The following is a 21,590-nucleotide window of genomic DNA, read 5'->3' on the forward strand; positions in this document are numbered from 1 at the left end:
GGTTCAGCTTCAATGTTTCGGGTTCTACCAGGGGAGTTATTCCAAGGCAGGTACAGTACTATTCCCAACGACAAAAAAAGACCAAAAATGTGGAACGCTTCACGAATTTGCGTGTCATCCTTGCGCAAATTCGTGAAGCGTTCCACATTTTTGGTCTTTTTTTGTCGTTGGGAATAGTACTGTACCTGCCTTGGAATAACTCCCCTGGTAGAACCCGAAACATTGAAGCTGAACCGGAACCCCAATCCTAACCCAGCCCAAAACCAAACCCAAACCCTAATTTGATTAGAGGAGCACCCTCAAAATGGAGCGAGGTAACCAGTGGTGTACCACAGGGATCAGTATTAGGACCTTTGCTATTCCTAATCTACATTAATGATTCAGATTCTGGTATAGTAATGTCACAGGTGACGGTGAACTAGTTATTCCATGTAGTAAAACATTGGACTCCTTTGCATGGAGGATCTCAGTAAGCTACAGTGCACGGTTCATCAACTGATTCAGATTCATTTATGTTAAGTTTGCTACTGATGATGTGGAAAAGAACAGTAATTGAGTGCCCAAAAATATGAATCACAGTGAGTTTTGACCTCCTTTAGAATTCTGGATGGAGCGCATACCTTGCAAAATGACCCGGTGTGAACAAAAGGAAATATATCGAAGTAATATGTACAGCTAAACGTGTCCAAGTATCTTATAGGAATGAAGTCAGACCATGGAAATCCACACCTGTGCTGGAGAAACATTGGATCAAGGGACTTCTTGTGGAAACAACTAGAGCGAAACCTGGTACAGAAGCTGAATCCTGCTGGGAACGTATGGATATGCTGGACATGTCCTAGGCGATTTCACATATGGAATGTACTTTGACATAAAAATGAAGTGTTAGAGGTTTTTTGAAGGAAGGATAAAGAGGGAGTATCCGTGTACCGCCAGTAGGTGGCTCTCTTGCTCCATGAAATAGGTCAGTCTACACATGTTTTTAATTAAGTACTTAGTAATCTGGGAATAAAAAAGCACCATTCCGGCTAAAAGTGAACGTTAATCACACCTACAAACAAGATAAGAAAGAGATTCTTTACCACAAATAAATGAACATTAAAACTGAACAGCCAAGGTCTTAAGAAAAAACCTGTCTCAGCTGGATTTTGTATGAACAAAGAACAGGGTCAAGCCTAGTTCAGTCATTATAAAAAATATAAGAGTTGAATGCAGTTATACTGGCCTGTATTTGGATTTAAATCTTAGAGGGATTCACCAAAGAAATAAAGTGATATTATAAATTCTAGCAGCAACTGTTAAACTGAAGTAAATTAATTAAGTTTATCTTGAAATGCCACATTCATAGTTAAAAAGGTTCAGTGATAATTTACACTGTTTATAGTTTATAATGGTCAAAGACTAGTAATTAGACACAAAGGTATTGTAAATTAATAAAATAAATGATTAAAACCTTTTTTTAGACAGCATGGTATTTGAAACTAAAACTAATTATTTGATTTCATAAGATTAATAGTATGTTTTAAGTATTTGCTATAATAAGAAAACATATTATTTAAACTGACAAGTATTATTGCTTGTTCATGACTTTACTGTATTAATAAGAAGATTAAAAGCTGGAAGCAGTATTTGATTTAATTAAAAGGGAAAGTGGTACAGTTTATTTCTCCTTCTATTGAACAACAAGACCTCTAGACATTATGATGTCCATTGAATTATAGAATTTTAAGGGTGTTGTGTTATGTTTTTGTGTTAAGTTTGTAATAATATACTATAATGTACCTTGTTGTTAATCCACTATACTATTGTCTAATGATGGTAGATGGAGTCCTTATAATGTGGTTCTTTGAAACTGCTCTATTGCTAAAAGGGGCCTCTCTCCTTATCCCGATGAACAGGCTGTAGAGAAAGGAGGGGGTCTTATTGCATTCTACGCTAGCAAAGCTGCAAGTCTTGTAGATTTGGAATTTAGGGTTTATGGAATTAGTGGTTTAGCACAGATAAGAATATATCTTGAAATAATATGCAAAAACGATGGCTTAACAGACATTGATAGGTCATAGATCTAAAAAAGTGTTTGCACAGACTTTGGCCTTGAAAAAACGAGAGACTCTGGAAAACTGCTTGGAATAGCATATTTAGAAGTCAGATACAGGTCAGAGCCTGGTTAGTGCATCTTTTAAGGGATAAATAATTCTAATGAAAACTATTACCACTTAAACTTAGTGAAACTAATTGACTTAAATACTGCACGAGACAATCTTTTGTCAAATCCTCTGTTAGACAATGGTATATGGAATTAAAACTGACTCATTAACAAAATGATGAAACAATATGAGGTTAAAAGAAACACATGCCTTTAATTTAGCAAAATATAATGAATTAGAAGATGATGTCACATATTAAGAACATCTCTCATATATAACACATATAAAAATAGTGTTTTGCATGCACATATAAACAGTAGTGTTTTTATATTATATTATAAACCAAGATCCTGGGAACTTTGGTTCACTTAACTTTTCAGATAAAGGAGGGGCTCGGAGGAAAACAAGGAATGAGATCATAGAGTTGGACAAATATGAAGTTGTGAATTCATTCAGTACATGACACCTATTCATTCTGAAAAGTTAGTCCGGATCTTTTGAAAACTATTATTTGTAAAAGGGATAAGAGCTGTCTCACCAGATTAATGATTGGATTTAATTGAGGCGTCCCATGTATTCCAATGGGACGAAAAACCTATATAACTCCTAAGTAATTACAATGGAGTACCACACTCATCCCAGACAGGGTAAGGTGGTCCATCTTCTGCAAACTTTAAATACATAAGTCTGTCAATTTCTTGGGTGCTATATTAGTCATCTGGATATATTGCGGGTCAAGAGCGTAATAAAAATACCCCACAAGGAGTAGTAACATCTCTGTTCTCCTAACGTCTCCCCTGAGATAAGAGTGTATACTGAGCTAAATGGAACAGAGTACGTACAGAAATCTGAACCTACGGATTTTGTGACAGTAAGCAAACTTGTTAAATTTGCATATCTCCCAGCTGTCTCTCTGATGTATAGCTGTGCTCACTTCTTTATTAAACGTGAGTTTAAACTATTATTATTATTATTATTATTACTATTATTACCTCTGACCGTATAACCTGGCATCCTTCACTCCTGTTCCTGGAAGAATGGCCTCCAGCTGAGGTAGTTTCATCAGTTATTTCTTGTACCTGTTTTTAAACTAGATGACCACTACATCGTGTCTAAAGGTATAATTGCAAGAACTGTGTAGTTCTGTATTCCTAATAATCATTGAGTGTCATTATTAAACCCTAACTCTGACCCTAGCCCCGAGTATTAAGCCCCCTCCTCTGAGGTGTCAGTTGCATTCCGCGCTGTGATACGAAACGGGACCCTGGTCAACCTGCAAGTCTTTTGGTATGCTGGCCAATCCGGAGGGGTCAACGTCATAGGTAACATGTCAGTATTTGCATATCTTTCCCAGCCGGTTTGAAGGTGCAGATGTGCAGACTTCTTTATTCAGCCGCTTTCTGCAAACGTGATATCCTCAGAGTTTGTAACCCTCTGCGTGTTGATTGTGGACAACCATGCATATACGCAGAGCAATTGGACACAATTGGACTATGCTTGACACACCACAAGACCAATCGCTCTTTAGCCACTCGCTGTACATAGAGGCGCGTATCAGGTAAGCACCGTGTGTTCGCTACGGCAGCACATATACTAAAATTGGAACGATACAGAGAAGATTAGCATGGCCCCTGCGCAAAGGGGCCATGCTAATCTTCTCTGTATCGTTCCAATTTTAGTATATGTGCTGCCGTAGCGAACACACGGTGCTTACCTGATACGCGCCTCTATGTACAGCGAGTGGCTAAAGAGCGATTGGTCTTGTGGTGTGTCAAGCATAGTCCAATTGTGTCCAATTGCTCTGCGTATATGCATGGTTGTCCACAATCAACACGCAGAGGGTTACAAACTCTGAGGATATCACGTTTGCAGAAAGCGGCTGAATAAAGAAGTCTGCACATCTGCACCTTCAAACCGGCTGGGAAAGATATGCAAATACTGACATGTTACCTATGACGTTGACCCCTCCGGATTGGCCAGCATACCAAAAGACTTGCAGGTTGACCAGGGTCCCGTTTCGTATCACAGCGCGGAATGCAACTGACACCTCAGAGGAGGGGGCTTAATACTCGGGGCTAGGGTCAGAGTTAGGGTTTAATAATGACACTCAATGATTATTAGGAATACAGAACTACACAGTTCTTGCAATTATACCTTTAGACACGATGTAGTGGTCATCTAGTTTAAAAACAGGTACAAGAAATAACTGATGAAACTACCTCAGCTGGAGGCCATTCTTCCAGGAACAGGAGTGAAGGATGCCAGGTTATACGGTCAGAGGTAATAATAGTAATAATAATAATAATAATAGTTTAAACTCACGTTTAATAAAGAAGTGAGCACAGCTATACATCAGAGAGACAGCTGGGAGATATGCAAATTTAACAAGTTTGCTTACTGTCACAAAATCCGTAGGTTCAGATTTCTGTACGTACTCTGTTCCATTTAGCTCAGTATACACTCTTATCTCAGGGGAGACGTTAGGAGGACAGAGATGTTACTACTCCTTGTGGGGTATTTTTATTACGCTCTTGACCCGCAATATATCCAGATGACTAATATAGCACCCAAGAAATTGACAGACTTATGTATTTAAAGTTTGCAGAAGATGGACCACCTTACCCTGTCTGGGATGAGTGTGGTACTCCATTGTAATTACTTAGGAGTTATATAGGTTTTTCGTCCCATTGGAATACATGGGACGCCTCAATTAAATCCAATCATTAATCTGGTGAGACAGCTCTTATCCCTTTTACAAATAATAGTTTTCAAAAGATCCGGACTAACTTTTCAGAATGAATAGGTGTCATGTACTGAATGAATTCACAACTTCATATTTGTCCAACTCTATGATCTCATTCCTTGTTTTCCTCCGAGCCCCTCCTTTATCTGAAAAGTTAAGTGAACCAAAGTTCCCAGGATCTTGGTTTATAATATAATATAAAAACACTACTGTTTATATGTGCATGCAAAACACTATTTTTATATGTGTTATATATGAGAGATGTTCTTAATATGTGACATCATCTTCTAATTCATTATATTTTGCTAAATTAAAGGCATGTGTTTCTTTTAACCTCATATTGTTTCATCATTTTGTTAATGAGTCAGTTTTAATTCCATATACCATTGTCTAACAGAGGATTTGACAAAAGATTGTCTCGTGCAGTATTTAAGTCAATTAGTTTCACTAAGTTTAAGTGGTAATAGTTTTCATTAGAATTATTTATCCCTTAAAAGATGCACTAACCAGGCTCTGACCTGTATCTGACTTCTAAATATGCTATTCCAAGCAGTTTTCCAGAGTCTCTTGTTTTTTCAAGGCCAAAGTCTGTGCAAACACTTTTTTAGATCTATGACCTATCAATGTCTGTTAAGCCATCGTTTTTGCATATTATTTCAAGATATATTCTTATCTGTGCTAAACCACTAATTCCATAAACCCTAAATTCCAAATCTACAAGACTTGCAGCTTTGCTAGCGTAGAATGCAATAAGACCCCCTCCTTTCTCTACAGCCTGTTCATCGGGATAAGGAGAGAGGCCCCTTTTAGCAATAGAGCAGTTTCAAAGAACCACATTATAAGGACTCCATCTACCATCATTAGACAATAGTATAGTGGATTAACAACAAGGTACATTATAGTATATTATTACAAACTTAACACAAAAACATAACACAACACCCTTAAAATTCTATAATTCAATGGACATCATAATGTCTAGAGGTCTTGTTGTTCAATAGAAGGAGAAATAAACTGTACCACTTTCCCTTTTAATTAAATCAAATACTGCTTCCAGCTTTTAATCTTCTTATTAATACAGTAAAGTCATGAACAAGCAATAATACTTGTCAGTTTAAATAATATGTTTTCTTATTATAGCAAATACTTAAAACATACTATTAATCTTATGAAATCAAATAATTAGTTTTAGTTTCAAATACCATGCTGTCTAAAAAAAGGTTTTAATCATTTATTTTATTAATTTACAATACCTTTGTGTCTAATTACTAGTCTTTGACCATTATAAACTATAAACAGTGTAAATTATCACTGAACCTTTTTAACTATGAATGTGGCATTTCAAGATAAACTTAATTAATTTACTTCAGTTTAACAGTTGCTGCTAGAATTTATAATATCACTTTATTTCTTTGGTGAATCCCTCTAAGATTTAAATCCAAATACAGGCCAGTATAACTGCATTCAACTCTTATATTTTTTATAATGACTGAACTAGGCTTGACCCTGTTCTTTGTTCATACAAAATCCAGCTGAGACAGGTTTTTTCTTAAGACCTTGGCTGTTCAGTTTTAATGTTCATTTATTTGTGGTAAAGAATCTCTTTCTTATCTTGTTTGTAGGTGTGATTAACGTTCACTTTTAGCCGGAATGGTGCTTTTTTATTCCCAGATTACTAAGTACTTAATTAAAAACATGTGTAGACTGACCTATTTCATGGAGCAAGAGAGCCACCTACTGGCGGTACACGGATACTCCCTCTTTATCCTTCCTTCAAAAAACCTCTAACACTTCATTTTTATGTCAAAGTACATTCCATATGTGAAATCGCCTAGGACATGTCCAGCATATCCATACGTTCCCAGCAGGATTCAGCTTCTGTACCAGGTTTCGCTCTAGTTGTTTCCACAAGAAGTCCCTTGATCCAATGTTTCTCCAGCACAGGTGTGGATTTCCATGGTCTGACTTCATTCCTATAAGATACTTGGACACGTTTAGCTGTACATATTACTTCGATATATTTCCTTTTGTTCACACCGGGTCATTTTGCAAGGTATGCGCTCCATCCAGAATTCTAAAGGAGGTCAAAACTCACTGTGATTCATATTTTTGGGCACTCAATTACTGTTCTTTTCCACATCATCAGTAGCAAACTTAACATAAATGAATCTGAATCAGTTGATGAACCGTGCACTGTAGCTTACTGAGATCCTCCATGCAAAGGAGTCCAATGTTTTACTACATGGAATAACTAGTTCACCGTCACCTGTGACATTACTATACCAGAATCTGAATCATTAATGTAGATTAGGAATAGCAAAGGTCCTAATACTGATCCCTGTGGTACACCACTGGTTACCTCACTCCATTTTGAGGGTGCTCCTCTAATCAAATTAGGGTTTGGGTTTGGTTTTGGGCTTGGGTTAGGATTGGGGTTCCGGTTCAGCTTCAATGTTTCGGGTTCTACCAGGGGAGTTATTCCAAGGCAGGTACAGTACTATTCCCAACGACAAAAAAAGACCAAAAATGTGGAACGCTTCACGAATTTGCGTGTCATCCTTGCGCAAATTCGTGAAGCGTTCCACATTTTTGGTCTTTTTTTGTCGTTGGGAATAGTACTGTACCTGCCTTGGAATAACTCCCCTGGTAGAACCCGAAACATTGAAGCTGAACCGGAACCCCAATCCTAACCCAGCCCAAAACCAAACCCAAACCCTAATTTGATTAGAGGAGCACCCTCAAAATGGAGCGAGGTAACCAGTGGTGTACCACAGGGATCAGTATTAGGACCTTTGCTATTCCTAATCTACATTAATGATTCAGATTCTGGTATAGTAATGTCACAGGTGACGGTGAACTAGTTATTCCATGTAGTAAAACATTGGACTCCTTTGCATGGAGGATCTCAGTAAGCTACAGTGCACGGTTCATCAACTGATTCAGATTCATTTATGTTAAGTTTGCTACTGATGATGTGGAAAAGAACAGTAATTGAGTGCCCAAAAATATGAATCACAGTGAGTTTTGACCTCCTTTAGAATTCTGGATGGAGCGCATACCTTGCAAAATGACCCGGTGTGAACAAAAGGAAATATATCGAAGTAATATGTACAGCTAAACGTGTCCAAGTATCTTATAGGAATGAAGTCAGACCATGGAAATCCACACCTGTGCTGGAGAAACATTGGATCAAGGGACTTCTTGTGGAAACAACTAGAGCGAAACCTGGTACAGAAGCTGAATCCTGCTGGGAATGTATGGATATGCTGGACATGTCCTAGGCGATTTCACATATGGAATGTACTTTGACATAAAAATGAAGTGTTAGAGGTTTTTTGAAGGAAGGATAAAGAGGGAGTATCCGTGTACCGCCAGTAGGTGGCTCTCTTGCTCCATGAAATAGGTCAGTCTACACATGTTTTTAATTAAGTACTTAGTAATCTGGGAATAAAAAAGCACCATTCCGGCTAAAAGTGAACGTTAATCACACCTACAAACAAGATAAGAAAGAGATTCTTTACCACAAATAAATGAACATTAAAACTGAACAGCCAAGGTCTTAAGAAAAAACCTGTCTCAGCTGGATTTTGTATGAACAAAGAACAGGGTCAAGCCTAGTTCAGTCATTATAAAAAATATAAGAGTTGAATGCAGTTATACTGGCCTGTATTTGGATTTAAATCTTAGAGGGATTCACCAAAGAAATAAAGTGATATTATAAATTCTAGCAGCAACTGTTAAACTGAAGTAAATTAATTAAGTTTATCTTGAAATGCCACATTCATAGTTAAAAAGGTTCAGTGATAATTTACACTGTTTATAGTTTATAATGGTCAAAGACTAGTAATTAGACACAAAGGTATTGTAAATTAATAAAATAAATGATTAAAACCTTTTTTTAGACAGCATGGTATTTGAAACTAAAACTAATTATTTGATTTCATAAGATTAATAGTATGTTTTAAGTATTTGCTATAATAAGAAAACATATTATTTAAACTGACAAGTATTATTGCTTGTTCATGACTTTACTGTATTAATAAGAAGATTAAAAGCTGGAAGCAGTATTTGATTTAATTAAAAGGGAAAGTGGTACAGTTTATTTCTCCTTCTATTGAACAACAAGACCTCTAGACATTATGATGTCCATTGAATTATAGAATTTTAAGGGTGTTGTGTTATGTTTTTGTGTTAAGTTTGTAATAATATACTATAATGTACCTTGTTGTTAATCCACTATACTATTGTCTAATGATGGTAGATGGAGTCCTTATAATGTGGTTCTTTGAAACTGCTCTATTGCTAAAAGGGGCCTCTCTCCTTATCCCGATGAACAGGCTGTAGAGAAAGGAGGGGGTCTTATTGCATTCTACGCTAGCAAAGCTGCAAGTCTTGTAGATTTGGAATTTAGGGTTTATGGAATTAGTGGTTTAGCACAGATAAGAATATATCTTGAAATAATATGCAAAAATGATGGCTTAACAGACATTGATAGGTCATAGATCTAAAAAAGTGTTTGCACAGACTTTGGCCTTGAAAAAACGAGAGACTCTGGAAAACTGCTTGGAATAGCATATTTAGAAGTCAGATACAGGTCAGAGCCTGGTTAGTGCATCTTTTAACCCTTTGCGGTCCATTGTCGGACTGGGTCCGACATTGCAATTATTCCTCACAGGTCCTTTGTCGGACTGGGTCCGACATCATTATAGCAACGCAATAAACGGGTGTTTAGTCGTTTTTTCTCCGGAAAAAGCCGAGAAAACCATTCAATTGACGAGTGGTAGCGACAGGAGCCGAGATAAGTCGGAAAAAAAAAAAAAAAAAAAAAAAGGCGTATTTCATGAATAGTCATACATGGTATCAGGTATCAGATAATGGGCGTCCATAATAAACAAGCTGGCTAAGTGCGTCAGCGCACTGAGACTATCATGGACATTTGCAGAGCTTTTTTCAGATGTTATAGTAATAAAATAATGACTTGGATCGCATTATTGAGGAGTTTGGTGATAAAACGAGTGATCTGGAGATGATCGATCGGTATGTACGACTATTATTATTATTATTATTTATTTCTTACACAGCTGAACGCTATAGCAAACAAAAGGCTGGGGAGGGGCTGGAGATGCCTAGTGTGTGCTTTGTTGATATGCAGGGCCATTTAAACCCGTTTGACTGTGAAAAAAAATACTTTTAAACAGCGCGTATAAAATTAACTGCGCGTGTGAAAATTAATTAGACCTGGCGTGCCTGACGCGCGATTAATAAATGGACCGCAAAGGGTTAAGGGATAAATAATTCTAATGAAAACTATTACCACTTAAACTTAGTGAAACTAATTGACTTAAATACTGCACGAGACAATCTTTTGTCAAATCCTCTGTTAGACAATGGTATATGGAATTAAAACTGACTCATTAACAAAATGATGAAACAATATGAGGTTAAAAGAAACACATGCCTTTAATTTAGCAAAATATAATGAATTAGAAGATGATGTCACATATTAAGAACATCTCTCATATATAACACATATAAAAATAGTGTTTTGCATGCACATATAAACAGTAGTGTTTTTATATTATATTATAAACCAAGATCCTGGGAACTTTGGTTCACTTAACTTTTCAGATAAAGGAGGGGCTCGGAGGAAAACAAGGAATGAGATCATAGAGTTGGACAAATATGAAGTTGTGAATTCATTCAGTACATGACACCTATTCATTCTGAAAAGTTAGTCCGGATCTTTTGAAAACTATTATTTGTAAAAGGGATAAGAGCTGTCTCACCAGATTAATGATTGGATTTAATTGAGGCGTCCCATGTATTCCAATGGGACGAAAAACCTATATAACTCCTAAGTAATTACAATGGAGTACCACACTCATCCCAGACAGGGTAAGGTGGTCCATCTTCTGCAAACTTTAAATACATAAGTCTGTCAATTTCTTGGGTGCTATATTAGTCATCTGGATATATTGCGGGTCAAGAGCATAATAAAAATACCCCACAAGGAGTAGTAACATCTCTGTCCTCCTAACGTCTCCCCTGAGATAAGAGTGTATACTGAGCTAAATGGAACAGAGTACGTACAGAAATCTGAACCTACGGATTTTGTGACAGTAAGCAAACTTGTTAAATTTGCATATCTCCCAGCTGTCTCTCTGATGTATAGCTGTGCTCACTTCTTTATTAAACGTGAGTTTAAACTATTATTATTATTATTATTACTATTATTACCTCTGACCGTATAACCTGGCATCCTTCACTCCTGTTCCTGGAAGAATGGCCTCCAGCTGAGGTAGTTTCATCAGTTATTTCTTGTACCTGTTTTTAAACTAGATGACCACTACATCGTGTCTAAAGGTATAATTGCAAGAACTGTGTAGTTCTGTATTCCTAATAATCATTGAGTGTCATTATTAAACCCTAACTCTGACCCTAGCCCCGAGTATTAAGCCCCCTCCTCTGAGGTGTCAGTTGCATTCCGCGCTGTGATACGAAACGGGACCCTGGTCAACCTGCAAGTCTTTTGGTATGCTGGCCAATCCGGAGGGGTCAACGTCATAGGTAACATGTCAGTATTTGCATATCTTTCCCAGCTGGTTTGAAGGTGCAGATGTGCAGACTTCTTTATTCAGCCGCTTTCTGCAAACGTGATATCCTCAGAGTTTGTAACCCTCTGCGTGTTGATTGTGGACAACCATGCATATACGCAGAGCAATTGGACACAATTGGACTATGCTTGACACACCACAAGACCAATCGCTCTTTAGCCACTCGCTGTACATAGAGGCGCGTATCAGGTAAGCACCGTGTGTTCGCTACGGCAGCACATATACTAAAATTGGAACGATACAGAGAAGATTAGCATGGCCCCTGCGCAAGGATGACACGCAAATTCGTGAAGCGTTCCACATTTTTGGTCTTTTTTTGTCGTTGGGAATAGTACTGTACCTGCCTTGGAATAACTCCCCTGGTAGAACCCGAAACATTGAAGCTGAACCGGAACCCCAATCCTAACCCAAGCCCAAAACCAAACCCAAACCCTAATTTGATTAGAGGAGCACCCTCAAAATGGAGCGAGGTAACCAGTGGTGTACCACAGGGATCAGTATTAGGACCTTTGCTATTCCTAATCTACATTAATGATTCAGATTCTGGTATAGTAATGTCACAGGTGACGGTGAACTAGTTATTCCATGTAGTAAAACATTGGACTCCTTTGCATGGAGGATCTCAGTAAGCTACAGTGCACGGTTCATCAACTGATTCAGATTCATTTATGTTAAGTTTTCTACTGATGATGTGGAAAAGAACAGTAATTGAGTGCCCAAAAATATGAATCACAGTGAGTTTTGACCTCCTTTAGAATTCTGGATGGAGCGCATACCTTGCAAAATGACCCGGTGTGAACAAAAGGAAATATATCGAAGTAATATGTACAGCTAAACGTGTCCAAGTATCTTATAGGAATGAAGTCAGACCATGGAAATCCACACCTGTGCTGGAGAAACATTGGATCAAGGGACTTCTTGTGGAAACAACTAGAGCGAAACCTGGTACAGAAGCTGAATCCTGCTGGGAACGTATGGATATGCTGGACATGTCCTAGGCGATTTCACATATGGAATGTACTTTGACATAAAAATGAAGTGTTAGAGGTTTTTAGAAGGAAGGATAAAGAGGGAGTATCCGTGTACCGCCAGTAGGTGGCTCTCTTGCTCCATGAAATAGGTCAGTCTACACATGTTTTTAATTAAGTACTTAGTAATCTGGGAATAAAAAAGCACCATTCCGGCTAAAAGTGAACGTTAATCACACCTACAAACAAGATAAGAAAGAGATTCTTTACCACAAATAAATGAACATTAAAACTGAACAGCCAAGGTCTTAAGAAAAAACCTGTCTCAGCTGGATTTTGTATGAACAAAGAACAGGGTCAAGCCTAGTTCAGTCATTATAAAAAATATAAGAGTTGAATGCAGTTATACTGGCCTGTATTTGGATTTAAATCTTAGAGGGATTCACCAAAGAAATAAAGTGATATTATAAATTCTAGCAGCAACTGTTAAACTGAAGTAAATTAATTAAGTTTATCTTGAAATGCCACATTCATAGTTAAAAAGGTTCAGTGATAATTTACACTGTTTATAGTTTATAATGGTCAAAGACTAGTAATTAGACACAAAGGTATTGTAAATTAATAAAATAAATGATTAAAACCTTTTTTTAGACAGCATGGTATTTGAAACTAAAACTAATTATTTGATTTCATAAGATTAATAGTATGTTTTAAGTATTTGCTATAATAAGAAAACATATTATTTAAACTGACAAGTATTATTGCTTGTTCATGACTTTACTGTATTAATAAGAAGATTAAAAGCTGGAAGCAGTATTTGATTTAATTAAAAGGGAAAGTGGTACAGTTTATTTCTCCTTCTATTGAACAACAAGACCTCTAGACATTATGATGTCCATTGAATTATAGAATTTTAAGGGTGTTGTGTTATGTTTTTGTGTTAAGTTTGTAATAATATACTATAATGTACCTTGTTGTTAATCCACTATACTATTGTCTAATGATGGTAGATGGAGTCCTTATAATGTGGTTCTTTGAAACTGCTCTATTGCTAAAAGGGGCCTCTCTCCTTATCCCGATGAACAGGCTGTAGAGAAAGGAGGGGGTCTTATTGCATTCTACGCTAGCAAAGCTGCAAGTCTTGTAGATTTGGAATTTAGGGTTTATGGAATTAGTGGTTTAGCACAGATAAGAATATATCTTGAAATAATATGCAAAAATGATGGCTTAACAGACATTGATAGGTCATAGATCTAAAAAAGTGTTTGCACAGACTTTGGCCTTGAAAAAACAAGAGACTCTGGAAAACTGCTTGGAATAGCATATTTAGAAGTCAGATACAGGTCAGAGCCTGGTTAGTGCATCTTTTAAGGGATAAATAATTCAAATGAAAACTATTACCACTTAAACTTAGTGAAACTAATTGACTTAAATACTGCACGAGACAATCTTTTGTCAAATCCTCTGTTAGACAATGGTATATGGAATTAAAACTGACTCATTAACAAAATGATGAAACAATATGAGGTTAAAAGAAACACATGCCTTTAATTTAGCAAAATATAATGAATTAGAAGATGATGTCACATATTAAGAACATCTCTCATATATAACACATATAAAAATAGTGTTTTGCATGCACATATAAACAGTAGTGTTTTTATATTATATTATAAACCAATATCCTGGGAACTTTGGTTCACTTAACTTTTCAGATAAAGGAGGGGCTCGGAGGAAAACAAGGAATGAGATCATAGAGTTGGACAAATATGAAGTTGTGAATTCATTCAGTACATGACACCTATTCATTCTGAAAAGTTAGTCCGGATCTTTTGAAAACTATTATTTGTAAAAGGGATAAGAGCTGTCTCACCAGATTAATGATTGGATTTAATTGAGGCGTCCCATGTATTCCAATGGGACGAAAAACCTATATAACTCCTAAGTAATTACAATGGAGTACCACACTCATCCCAGACAGGGTAAGGTGGTCCATCTTCTGCAAACTTTAAATACATAAGTCTGTCAATTTCTTGGGTGCTATATTAGTCATCTGGATATATTGCGGGTCAAGAGCATAATAAAAATACCCCACAAGGAGTAGTAACATCTCTGTCCTCCTAACGTCTCCCCTGAGATAAGAGTGTATACTGAGCTAAATGGAACAGAGTACGTACAGAAATCTGAACCTACGGATTTTGTGACAGTAAGCAAACTTGTTAAATTTGCATATCTCCCAGCTGTCTCTCTGATGTATAGCTGTGCTCACTTCTTTATTAAACGTGAGTTTAAACTATTATTATTATTATTATTACTATTATTACCTCTGACCGTATAACCTGGCATCCTTCACTCCTGTTCCTGGAAGAATGGCCTCCAGCTGAGGTAGTTTCATCAGTTATTTCTTGTACCTGTTTTTAAACTAGATGACCACTACATCGTGTCTAAAGGTATAATTGCAAGAACTGTGTAGTTCTGTATTCCTAATAATCATTGAGTGTCATTATTAAACCCTAACTCTGACCCTAGCCCCGAGTATTAAGCCCCCTCCTCTGAGGTGTCAGTTGTTATTCCGCGCTGTGATACGAAACGGGACCCTGGTCAACCTGCAAGTCTTTTGGTATGCTGGCCAATCCGGAGGGGTCAACGTCATAGGTAACATGTCAGTATTTGCATATCTTTCCCAGCTGGTTTGAAGGTGCAGATGTGCAGACTTCTTTATTCAGCCGCTTTCTGCAAACGTGATATCCTCAGAGTTTGTAACCCTCTGCGTGTTGATTGTGGACAACCATGCATATACGCAGAGCAATTGGACACAATTGGACTATGCTTGACACACCACAAGACCAATCGCTCTTTAGCCACTCGCTGTACATAGAGGCGCGTATCAGGTAAGCACCGTGTGTTCGCTACGGCAGCACATATACTAAAATTGGAACGATACAGAGAAGATTAGCATGGCCCCTGCGCAAGGATGACACGCAAATTCGTGAAGCGTTCCACATTTTTGGTCTTTTTTTGTCGTTGGGAATAGTACTGTACCTGCCTTGGAATAACTCCCCTGGTAGAACCCGAAACATTGAAGCTGAACCGGAACCCCAATCCTAACCCAAGCCCAAAACCAAACCCAAACCCTAATTTGATTAGAGGAGCACCCTCAAAATGGAGCGAGGTAACCAGTGGTGTACCACAGGGATCAGTATTAGGACCTTTGCTATTCCTAATCTACATTAATGATTCAGATTCTGGTATAGTAATGTCACAGGTGACGGTGAACTAGTTATTCCATGTAGTAAAACATTGGACTCCTTTGCATGGAGGATCTCAGTAAGCTACAGTGCACGGTTCATCAACTGATTCAGATTCATTTATGTTAAGTTTGCTACTGATGATGTGGAAAATCTTCTCTGTATCGTTCCAATTTTAGTATATGTGCTGCCGTAGCGAACACACGGTGCTTACCTGATACGCGCCTCTATGTACAGCGAGTGGCTAAAGAGCGATTGGTCTTGTGGTGTGTCAAGCATAGTCCAATTGTGTCCAATTGCTCTGCGTATATGCATGGTTGTCCACAATCAACACGCAGAGGGTTACAAACTCTGAGGATATCACGTTTGCAGAAAGCGGCTGAATAAAGAAGTCGGCACATCTGCACCTTCAAACCGGCTGGGAAAGATATGCAAATACTGACATGTTACCTATGACGTTGACCCCTCCGGATTGGCCAGCATACCAAAAGACTTGCAGGTTGACCAGGGTCCCGTTTCGTATCACAGCGCGGAATGCAACTGACACCTCAGAGGAGGGGGCTTAATACTCGGGGCTAGGGTCAGAGTTAGGGTTTAATAATGACACTCAATGATTATTAGGAATACAGAACTACACAGTTCTTGCAATTATACCTTTAGACACGATGTAGTGGTCATCTAGTTTAAAAACAGGTACAAGAAATAACTGATGAAACTACCTCAGCTGGAGGCCATTCTTCCAGGAACAGGAGTGAAGGATGCCAGGTTATACGGTCAGAGGTAATAATAGTAATAATAATAATAATAATAGTTTAAACTCACGTTTAATAAAGAAGTGAGCACAGCTATACATCAGAGAGACAGCTGGGAGATATGCAAATTTAACAAGTTTGCTTACTGTCACAAAATCCGTAGGTTCAGATTTCTGTACGTACTCTGTTCCATTTAGCTCAGTATACACTCTTATCTCAGGGGAGACGTTAGGAGGACAGAGATGTTACTACTCCTTGTGGGGTATTTTTATTACGCTCTTGACCCGCAATATATCCAGATGACTAATATAGCACCCAAGAAATTGACAGACTTATGTATTTAAAGTTTGCAGAAGATGGACCACCTTACCCTGTCTGGGATGAGTGTGGTACTCCATTGTAATTACTTAGGAGTTATATAGGTTTTTCGTCCCATTGGAATACATGGGACGCCTCAATTAAATCCAATCATTAATCTGGTGAGACAGCTCTTATCCCTTTTACAAATAATAGTTTTCAAAAGATCCGGACTAACTTTTCAGAATGAATAGGTGTCATGTACTGAATGAATTCACAACTTCATATTTGTCCAACTCTATGATCTCATTCCTTGTTTTCCTCCGAGCCCCTCCTTTATCTGAAAAGTTAAGTGAACCAAAGTTCCCAGGATCTTGGTTTATAATATAATATAAAAACACTACTGTTTATATGTGCATGCAAAACACTATTTTTATATGTGTTATATATGAGAGATGTTCTTAATATGTGACATCATCTTCTAATTCATTATATTTTGCTAAATTAAAGGCATGTGTTTCTTTTAACCTCATATTGTTTCATCATTTTGTTAATGAGTCAGTTTTAATTCCATATACCATTGTCTAACAGAGGATTTGACAAAAGATTGTCTCGTGCAGTATTTAAGTCAATTAGTTTCACTAAGTTTAAGTGGTAATAGTTTTCATTAGAATTATTTATCCCTTAAAAGATGCACTAACCAGGCTCTGACCTGTATCTGACTTCTAAATATGCTATTCCAAGCAGTTTTCCAGAGTCTCTTGTTTTTTCAAGGCCAAAGTCTGTGCAAACACTTTTTTAGATCTATGACCTATCAATGTCTGTTAAGCCATCATTTTTGCATATTATTTCAAGATATATTCTTATCTGTGCTAAACCACTAATTCCATAAACCCTAAATTCCAAATCTACAAGACTTGCAGCTTTGCTAGCGTAGAATGCAATAAGACCCCCTCCTTTCTCTACAGCCTGTTCATCGGGATAAGGAGAGAGGCCCCTTTTAGCAATAGAGCAGTTTCAAAGAACCACATTATAAGGACTCCATCTACCATCATTAGACAATAGTATAGTGGATTAACAACAAGGTACATTATAGTATATTATTACAAACTTAACACAAAAACATAACACAACACCCTTAAAATTCTATAATTCAATGGACATCATAATGTCTAGAGGTCTTGTTGTTCAATAGAAGGAGAAATAAACTGTACCACTTTCCCTTTTAATTAAATCAAATACTGCTTCCAGCTTTTAATCTTCTTATTAATACAGTAAAGTCATGAACAAGCAATAATACTTGTCAGTTTAAATAATATGTTTTCTTATTATAGCAAATACTTAAAACATACTATTAATCTTATGAAATCAAATAATTAGTTTTAGTTTCAAATACCATGCTGTCTAAAAAAAGGTTTTAATCATTTATTTTATTAATTTACAATACCTTTGTGTCTAATTACTAGTCTTTGACCATTATAAACTATAAACAGTGTAAATTATCACTGAACCTTTTTAACTATGAATGTGGCATTTCAAGATAAACTTAATTAATTTACTTCAGTTTGCCAGTTGCTGCTAGAATTTATAATATCACTTTATTTCTTTGGTGAATCCCTCTAAGATTTAAATCCAAATACAGGCCAGTATAACTGCATTCAACTCTTATATTTTTTATAATGACTGAACTAGGCTTGACCCTGTTCTTTGTTCATACAAAATCCAGCTGAGACAGGTTTTTTCTTAAGACCTTGGCTGTTCAGTTTTAATGTTCATTTATTTGTGGTAAAGAATCTCTTTCTTATCTTGTTTGTAGGTGTGATTAACGTTCACTTTTAGCCGGAATGGTGCTTTTTTATTCCCAGATTACTAAGTACTTAATTAAAAACATGTGTAGACTGACCTATTTCATGGAGCAAGAGAGCCACCTACTGGCGGTACACGGATACTCCCTCTTTATCCTTCCTTCAAAAAACCTCTAACACTTCATTTTTATGTCAAAGTACATTCCATATGTGAAATCGCCTAGGACATGTCCAGCATATCCATACGTTCCCAGCAGGATTCAGCTTCTGTACCAGGTTTCGCTCTAGTTGTTTCCACAAGAAGTCCCTTGATCCAATGTTTCTCCAGCACAGGTGTGGATTTCCATGGTCTGACTTCATTCCTATAAGATACTTGGACACGTTTAGCTGTACATATTACTTCGATATATTTCCTTTTGTTCACACCGGGTCATTTTGCAAGGTATGCGCTCCATCCAGAATTCTAAAGGAGGTCAAAACTCACTGTGATTCATATTTTTGGGCACTCAATTACTGTTCTTTTCCACATCATCAGTAGCAAACTTAACATAAATGAATCTGAATCAGTTGATGAACCGTGCACTGTAGCTTACTGAGATCCTCCATGCAAAGGAGTCCAATGTTTTACTACATGGAATAACTAGTTCACCGTCACCTGTGACATTACTATACCAGAATCTGAATCATTAATGTAGATTAGGAATAGCAGAGGTCCTAATACTGATCCCTGTGGTACACCACTGGTTACCTCGCTCCATTTTGAGGGTGCTCCTCTAATCAAATTAGGGTTTGGGTTTGGTTTTGGGCTTGGGTTAGGATTGGGGTTCCGGTTCAGCTTCAATGTTTCGGGTTCTACCAGGGGAGTTATTCCAAGGCAGGTACAGTACTATTCCCAACGACAAAAAAAGACCAAAAATGTGGAACGCTTCACGAATTTGCGTGTCATCCTTGCGCAGGGGCCATGCTAATCTTCTCTGTATCGTTCCAATTTTAGTATATGTGCTGCCGTAGCGAACACACGGTGCTTACCTGATACGCGCCTCTATGTACAGCGAGTGGCTAAAGAGCGATTGGTCTTGTGGTGTGTCAAGCATAGTCCAATTGTGTCCAATTGCTCTGCGTATATGCATGGTTGTCCACAATCAACACGCAGAGGGTTACAAACTCTGAGGATATCACGTTTGCAGAAAGCGGCTGAATAAAGAAGTCTGCACATCTGCACCTTCAAACCGGCTGGGAAAGATATGCAAATACTGACATGTTACCTATGACGTTGACCCCTCCGGATTGGCCAGCATACCAAAAGACTTGCAGGTTGACCAGGGTCCCGTTTCGTATCACAGCGCGGAATGCAACTGACACCTCAGAGGAGGGGGCTTAATACTCGGGGCTAGGGTCAGAGTTAGGGTTTAATAATGACACTCAATGATTATTAGGAATACAGAACTACACAGTTCTTGCAATTATACCTTTAGACACGATGTAGTGGTCATCTAGTTTAAAAACAGGTACAAGAAATAACTGATGAAACTACCTCAGCTGGAGGCCATTCTTCCAGGAACAGGAGTGAAGGATGCCAGGTTATACGGTCAGAGGTAATAATAGTAATAATAATAATAATAATAGTTTAAACTCACGTTTAATAAAGAAGTGAGCACAGCTATACATCAGAGAGACAGCTGGGAGATATGCAAATTTAACAAGTTTGCTTACTGTCACAAAATCTGTAGGTTCAGATTTCTGTACGTACTCTGTTCCATTTAGCTCAGTATACACTCTTATCTCAGGGGAGACGTTAGGAGGACAGAGATGTTACTACTCCTTGTGGGGTATTTTTATTACGCTCTTGACCCGCAATATATCCAGATGACTAATATAGCACCCAAGAAATTGACAGACTTATGTATTTAAAGTTTGCGGAAGATGGACCACCTTACCCTGTCTGGGATGAGTGTGGTACTCCATTGTAATTACTTAGGAGTTATATAGGTTTTTCGTCCCATTGGAATACATGGGACGCCTCAAATAAATCCAATCATTAATCTGGTGAGACAGCTCTTATCCCTTTTACAAATAATAGTTTTCAAAAGATCCGGACTAACTTTTCAGAATGAATAGGTGTCATGTACTGAATGAATTCACAACTTCATATTTGTCCAACTCTATGATCTCATTCCTTGTTTTCCTCCGAGCCCCTCCTTTATCTGAAAAGTTAAGTGAACCAAAGTTCCCAGGATCTTGGTTTATAATATAATATAAAAACACTACTGTTTATATGTGCATGCAAAACACTATTTTTATATGTGTTATATATGAGAGATGTTCTTAATATGTGACATCATCTTCTAATTCATTATATTTTGCTAAATTAAAGGCATGTGTTTCTTTTAACCTCATATTGTTTCATCATTTTGTTAATGAGTCAGTTTTAATTCCATATACCATTGTCTAACAGAGGATTTGACAAAAGATTGTCTCGTGCAGTATTTAAGTCAATTAGTTTCACTAAGTTTAAGTGGTAATAGTTTTCATTAGAATTATTTATCTCTTAAAAGATGCACTAACCAGGCTCTGACCTGTATCTGACTTCTAAATATGCTATTCCAAGCAGTTTTCCAGAGTCTCTTGTTTTTTCAAGGCCAAAGTCTGTGCAAACACTTTTTTAGATCTATGACCTATCAATGTCTGTTAAGCCATCATTTTTGCATATTATTTCAAGATATATTCTTATCTGTGCTAAACCACTAATTCCATAAACCCTAAATTCCAAATCTACAAGACTTGCAGCTTTGCTAGCGTAGAATGCAATAAGACCCCCTCCTTTCTCTACAGCCTGTTCATCGGGATAAGGAGAGAGGCCCCTTTTAGCAATAGAGCAGTTTCAAAGAACCACATTATAAGGACTCCATCTACCATCATTAGACAATAGTATAGTGGATTAACAACAAGGTACATTATAGTATATTATTACAAACTTAACACAAAAACATAACACAACACCCTTAAAATTCTATAA

At 37.3% G+C, this 21,590-nt stretch overlaps 5 non-coding genes across 5 annotated transcripts; 3 read left to right on the plus strand and 2 right to left on the minus strand.

Annotated features, from left to right (window-relative positions):
• Positions 1-3,716: 3,716 nt before the first annotated feature.
• On the plus strand, positions 3,717-3,824 carry LOC131736120 (U6 spliceosomal RNA). The gene has a single exon (XR_009327923.1). It is a non-coding gene; the product is annotated as a U6 spliceosomal RNA (small nuclear RNA).
• Positions 3,741-3,850, minus strand: LOC131736122 (U6 spliceosomal RNA). Its single transcript, XR_009327924.1, has one exon. It is a non-coding gene; the product is annotated as a U6 spliceosomal RNA (small nuclear RNA).
• Positions 3,851-11,704: 7,854 nt separating this feature from the next.
• LOC131736159 (U6 spliceosomal RNA) lies at positions 11,705-11,811 on the plus strand. The gene has a single exon (XR_009327962.1). It is a non-coding gene; the product is annotated as a U6 spliceosomal RNA (small nuclear RNA).
• Positions 11,812-15,374: 3,563 nt separating this feature from the next.
• Positions 15,375-15,481, plus strand: LOC131736160 (U6 spliceosomal RNA). The gene has a single exon (XR_009327963.1). It is a non-coding gene; the product is annotated as a U6 spliceosomal RNA (small nuclear RNA).
• Positions 15,482-19,485: 4,004 nt separating this feature from the next.
• LOC131736161 (U6 spliceosomal RNA) lies at positions 19,486-19,592 on the minus strand. The gene has a single exon (XR_009327964.1). It is a non-coding gene; the product is annotated as a U6 spliceosomal RNA (small nuclear RNA).
• Between the last annotated feature and the right edge of the window lie 1,998 nt (positions 19,593-21,590).

This window comes from Acipenser ruthenus, unplaced genomic scaffold, assembly GCF_902713425.1.
Source record: "Acipenser ruthenus unplaced genomic scaffold, fAciRut3.2 maternal haplotype, whole genome shotgun sequence".
NCBI lineage: Eukaryota > Metazoa > Chordata > Actinopteri > Acipenseriformes > Acipenseridae > Acipenser > Acipenser ruthenus.